The following is a 6,438-nucleotide window of genomic DNA, read 5'->3' as shown; positions in this document are numbered from 1 at the left end:
CAGTATAATGTTTTAAATGTTGGTGCTATCTGCAGTTCATTATGCTTTGCATGTGTTTTTATTATATCTGTTGCTAAATTCTAAAGGCCTTGATATTCAAAAAACTACAGATGCTTTTCAGTCCAGTATATCCTACAAATATGGAGCACCTACTATGTGCATGGCATTGGGGATACAGTGATGGTGCTGTCCTCTTCAAGGAATGTGGAATGCTAGTATCAGAGACACATACAGAAGCAGATAATTTCCATACAGTGCAGTGATTGTAGTGGTAAAAGAATGGGAGCCCAAAAGAGGTGCCTGGAGAGGTCAGAGGCAACTTCCTGGAGGAGAGGCCCAAGCCCAGAGGCTGAATAGGCTTTGTGGGAGAGGGTACACAGGAATGTGAAATAGGATGGAGTGTGCAGGGAGCTACATTGTGCCTGGGGCTTAAAATACAACGCTGGGAAAAGAAGTTAAATTGGCAAAGCCCAGGTCCTCGAGGGTCTTACATGACATCCTGTGGAAGTCAGATTTTACTTGAAGGTAGAAGCAGCCATGTGTGAACATGGTAGTGGTGCAGGCGGACCTGTCATAGGCATCCCTGTAGCTGTGGGGATGGGCTAAAGGGGCCATGCGAGGCCTCAGTGAGGTGAATGTAGTAGTTTAGGAGAGAGCTCGAGGGCTCTTTGGAGTGGGGCCCTGTTGGTGGAGGTGGTGTGGGGGGTGGACTCAGGAGGAATTAGGAGTCACGGAGAATGGCAGAATTTGATCATTGATTGGCCATGGGGCAGAGAGAAGGGAGAGGAAGGAAGGAGTCTAGGATGAGTCCCAGGTTTCTGGCTCAGTCAACTGGGGAAACAGAATTGTTGCAGAGATATGGAGCCAGTAAGGACCACATCTAGGGACATGAGTTCATGTTCAGTTTTGGATCCATCAATTTTAAGATGCCTAAATATTGTGCAAGTCTGTCCTGCCTGAAAATGGAGATGATGTGAGAAAGGAGAGGAGTAAAAACTAACTTCTGTTCACAAAGTGGAAGTTAACCAAAACATGCCTGATTTTAGAGAACTGTAGATTTGCTATGTTCTCTTGACCCATCGCATCTCTTGTTCCTACCCATTGCACGTTGGGCAAGAATGTTTCGCTTGTCTTTGTGGCCTTTGACCACCACCTTCCCCATTCCCCAGTCCTGTCTCTCCCCGGCCTTGCTTCCAGTTTTCCATATGTACCATTCTATGGCTACCCTGTCACAGGTTGGAGCTGAGGTGAGCGATAGCTGGACTGTGGTGTTGGTTGCCCTCAGCTCTTTCTGCGTTGACCTACCTAGCTGAGCCTCCACAGTAGGAAAATGCTTTGGGAAAATATGCCAATTGGTAACCCACTCCTTGAACTGGCCCAAGAAGACTAATTCCACACCGCTGTCCTTCGCTCATTCCCTGGCTTGCCTGATGAGAGAGAGCATCCTCTCCTGTGCTCTGTCAGCTGGACCCAAATCGACCGTGCTAACAGTGAAGCCAAAAAGACAAGGGGAGATGGTAGGTCTGGGGCATTTAAACCATTCTAATCCCTGCCAGCTTTAAATTGTGCTTAATACCTGTCATAGTCATGGAAATGCCTTTTTCCTTTGGGAACCTCTGGATGGGTAATCTCTTCATGTTGACCAGGGCCATACAAATTCACCTTCTACCTGCTTCAGGGTCTTCAGGGTCTCTGCCATACCACATGGTGCTGAGACTAGGAGTTTGTGTTACCCTGAGACCCTAATTCCCAGGGCTTATTCTCTAGAGCAGGGGTCCCCAACCCCTGGGCTGTGGACCAGTAGCGGTCCGTGGCCTGTTAGGAACCAGGCTGCACAGCAGGAGGTGAGCCGCAGGCAAGTGAGCAAAGCTTCATCTGTATTTACAGCCGCTCCCCATCACTTGTATTACCGCCTGAGCTCCACCTCCTGTCAGATCAGTGGCGACATTAGATTCTCATAGGAGCGCGAACCCTACTGTGAGCTGCACATGCAAGGGATCTAGGTTGCACGCTCCTTATGAGAATCTAATGCCTGATGATCTGAGGTGGAGCTGAGACGGTGATGCTAGCGGCTGCACGTACAGGTTGTCATTAGCAGAGAGGTTTGACTGCACAGAGACCATAATAAATTAATTGCCTGCAGACTTATGTCAAAACCCTATCAGTGAGTGGCAAGTGAAAACAAGCTCAGGGCTCCTGCTGGTTCTGCATTTTGGTGAGTTGTATAATTATTTCATTATATATTACAATGTAATAATAATAGAAATAAAGTGTACAGTAAATGTAATGCGCTTGAATCATCCTGAAACCATTCCCCTCCGCCCCCGGTCCATGGAAAAATTATCTTCCACAAAACTGGTCCCTGGTGCCACAAAGGTTGGGGACTGCTGCTCTGGAGGGCAAAAGAGCCACTTTTTATGTCTGAATTTAATGAGTGAGCTCCCCCACTGCACCAGTATTTCCCACCCTTGTCTGCACATTGGAATCACCCAGGGAACTCTGAGAATACAGATGCCTGGGTCCCAGAGCTTCGGAAGTGGCCCGGGGTGTCCAGAGTGCAGTGAAGGCTGAGAACTACTGCTGTAACCTGTTGCCTTTATTTAAAAGTTAATTTTATTTGGAAATGCAGAGTTACAAAAGAGTTGCAGGAATAAGAATTGTACATACGAGGCCCAAATATCCTTTACTTAGATCCACTGAGTAACATTTACCCCATTTGATTTGTCATTTGTATTCTTGCATATGCCTCTGTCTGCGCGTGCATCATGGCCCTTTAGCTCTAATACTTCAGCGGGTATTCCCTAAGAATAAAGATACTCTAACAACCCCAATACAGTTATCAAATTCAGTACATTTAACACTGATAAAATAGTTTAAAATACCATTCACATTCTAATTGATCTCAATGTCCTTTGTAGAACCTCACCCCCACCCACTTCTAGATCTGGTCCAAGATCAAGTATTATAGGTAGTTGTCATGTCTCTGGTCTCCTTTAATCTGGAGCATTTCCACAGTTTTGTCACTTACGACACTGACATTTTGGAAGAATACAGTTTCTTCTTTTAAATGATGCTGCTCATTTGGGGTTTATCTGATGTTTCCTCTTGATTAGATTAGATTGAGTTTTGCATTCCAGGTGGCTGGAACACTATGTCATATGTCCTCTCAGGAAGCACAATGTCATCTGCCCCTCAGTGGTGATCTTAATTTTGATCACCTGGTGTATCATTCAGGGTCCAGTGAGGGGGAAAAAGTAAATAGGAAAACTTTAATGTAAATAATTGTTAACTGAGTTAAGAGGTAGGTAACGACTAAAAGGGAAAGAAGAGAGTTCTAAAGTGTCTGAATAGAAAACAGCTACCACCCCGAGGATCAAGGGACGAGAAGACAAGGAAGGAACTTAGAACCTCAGAGGAGGGCCCTGTAAGCCTGACCAGGAGGAACATGCTGCCTGCCCTGTGCTGCAGAATCAGCTCCCTGGAGGTGCCTGCCGAGACATGAGAGCAAAGAACAGTCGCTGTGGAGGATGCTGCTGGGATCCAGGCCAGACCGAAACACTAATGGTCTCTTCCAGCCCTGCTTTCCCCTTCAGAGGCCCCTGTTGGCCGGCTCGCAAAGAGAAATGTAGTTTGCAGAGTCCCAGCTTCAGTGTGGCAAGGAAGGGAAAGGAAGGCAAGTTTGGAGCTAAGAGGCAACAAATTCATACCTAGCACACCTGGACAGGATGTCTTCCACTTTCTCCATGGTGTAGTTACTGTTTTTCCCCTTCCAACTCAAGCAATCTCTGGAGATATAAGACCATGTAAATATCCTGCTCCTCACCAAACTTCTCCCTAGATTTAGCAAATAGTGCTGACTCTGGCCTGATTCAATCTTTCCTATGATGATTGTTGTTTTAGATTCCATCTTAAAATGATGATTGTGAAATACTGTTTTTCCAATTCAGCGCTCCTTCCTCATTTACCAGTCTGCCCTCCCTCCCTCTTCCCCAATTATTTATTTTTATATATCTTATTTATATTCATTGTGAACTGATGGATTCTCCTTTTTTTCAATGGTCTGTAATTCATTATTGTCCTTTTGTTTTGTTCTTGGTTCTTAAATAGTTCCAGATGTGACCAGTGGGAGCCCCTTCAAGTTGTCTCCTACATCCTGACATTTTTTTTAACACTTCTATAATTTCTGACATAGCGAGATGTTCCAGATTCATCTTGTACCCACCTCCCCTCAGCCCTGGAATCATTGTTTCTCCAAGGAGCCCTGGTCCCTGGCTCTAGCTGTACTCATTGCTACAGGGGTGTCTTTGCTTCTCATTCTATCAGAGCTATCTTACTCCCTTTTAAAAGTTGTTCCTAATTTTTTTAACAAAAGTAATAGTGCTTTAAAAAATGTAAACCATACAGACACCTATAAGGAAAATGTGCCCACAGGTAAGCAAGTTTAGCAGTGATGTGTACCCTTCTAAACTGTTTTCTCTACATATACAAAAACAGACTTGGTCATGGTTTGTGGTTTTGCTTTTTGCTATTATATGAATTCTATTCTATAGGTGCTCTTCTTTTCTTCTCAGCAAAATGTGTACTATTACCTGTATCAGACTGTAGAATTTGTTCTTGAGTTTTGTTAGCTGCATAGATACAGTAATGGTAATGATTAACCAATGTACTCGTTGATTCCAGCCTCACTGCAGTGAACACCTTCGTACACATGCTGTCAGGCATTTAGAATGTTTTTTTAATTTTAAAAAACTTTATTGAGGTGAAATTCACACAGCATAAAGTTAACATTTTAAAGTGAACGACTCAGTGGCATTTAGTACGTTCACAGTATTGTGCAGCCACCCCCTCTGTCTAGTTGCAAAGCATTTTCATTACCCCGTGTTCTACATTTTTGCATGGACTCAAGGATAGATTCTTAGTAGTGGTTTACTTTGTACTTTTAGATACAACCAGTTACCCTCAGAAAAGTTATACCAGTTTATATTCCCACTAGCAGTATATGAAATTCTGCATTTTCTTACAGCTTTGTTGATACTTTGGGTATTGGAAGATTGTATGTTTCTAGAAATTTGTCTGTTTCTTCTAGGTTGTCCAATTTGTTGTCATATAACTATTCATAGTATTCTCTTACGATTTTTTGTATCTCTGTGATTTTGGTGGTTATTTATCCTTTTTCATTTCTTATTTTATTTGAGTCCTCTCTCTTTTTTTCTTGATGAGCCTGACTAAAGGTTTTTCAATTACGTTTATCTTTTAAAAAAACCGGCTCTTGGCTTCACTGATCATTTCTGATGTTCGTTTGTTATGTTTTGGTCTCTATTTTATTTATTTCCTCTCTGATCTTTATTAAGCCCTTCCTGCTGCTGACTTTGGGCTTTCTTTGTTCTTTTTCTAATTTACTTGGATGGTTGGTTAGGTTAGAAACAAGTTTTTTCTTGTTTCTTGAGGAAGGCCTGTATCATTATAAACTTCCCTCTTAGAACTGCTTTTGCTGCATCCCATGGATTTTGGAAAGTTGTGTTTCCATTTTCATTTGTCTCAAAGCATTTTCTGATTGTCTCTTTGATTTCTTCTTTGACCCATTGGTTTTTTAGTAGCATGTTGCTTAGTCTCCATGTGTTTGTGCTTTTCCCATTTTTCTTCCCGTAATTGATTTCTAGTTTCAGACTGTTATGGTTGGAAAAAAAATGTTTGATGTAATTTCTATCCTCTTAAATTTCTTGAGACTTGTTTTGTGATCTATCCTGGAAAACATTCCACGTGTACTTGAAAAGAATGTGTATTCTGCTTTTTTCGGATGTAGTGTCCTGTAGCTATTATTAAGTCCAACTGGTCTAATGTGTTACGACCACTCTTTCCTTACTGATTTTCTGTGTGGATGATCTCTCCATTGATGTAAGTGGGGTCTTAAAGTCCCCTACTATTATTGTATTATTGTCAATTTCTCCTTTTATGTCTGTTAATATTTGCTTTATGTATTTAGGTGCTCCTGTAATAGGTGCCTATATGTTAATGAGTGTTATATCCTCTTCTTTCTTTTTCCATTTCCTCACTTACAGTCTTTGTTTGTCTTTAGCTCTGAAGTGAGTCTCTTATAAGCAGGATATAGTTGAGTTTTGTATTTTCGTCCAGTCAGCCACCCTATGTATTTTGATTGGAGCATTTAGTCCATTGACATTTAAAGTGATTATTGGTAGGTATATACTTACTGCCATTTTATTACTTGTTTTTGTAGCTCTTCTGTGTTCTTTTCTTTTAGTCTCTTCACTTGTGATTTAATGACTTTCTTTAGTGGTATGCTTGTGTCCCTTTCTCTCTAGTTTTTGTGTGTCTATTTTAGGTTTTTGCTTTGTGGTTACCATGGGGTTTATATATGCTGATCTATAACTATATCTGCCTATTTCAAACAGGTAGTCATTTACATTCAAACACATTCCA

This window comes from Balaenoptera musculus, chromosome 2 (assembly GCF_009873245.2).
Source record: "Balaenoptera musculus isolate JJ_BM4_2016_0621 chromosome 2, mBalMus1.pri.v3, whole genome shotgun sequence".
In the NCBI taxonomy this organism is placed as follows: Eukaryota; Metazoa; Chordata; class Mammalia; order Artiodactyla; family Balaenopteridae; genus Balaenoptera; species Balaenoptera musculus.
This window is presented reverse-complemented; position numbering follows the sequence as displayed.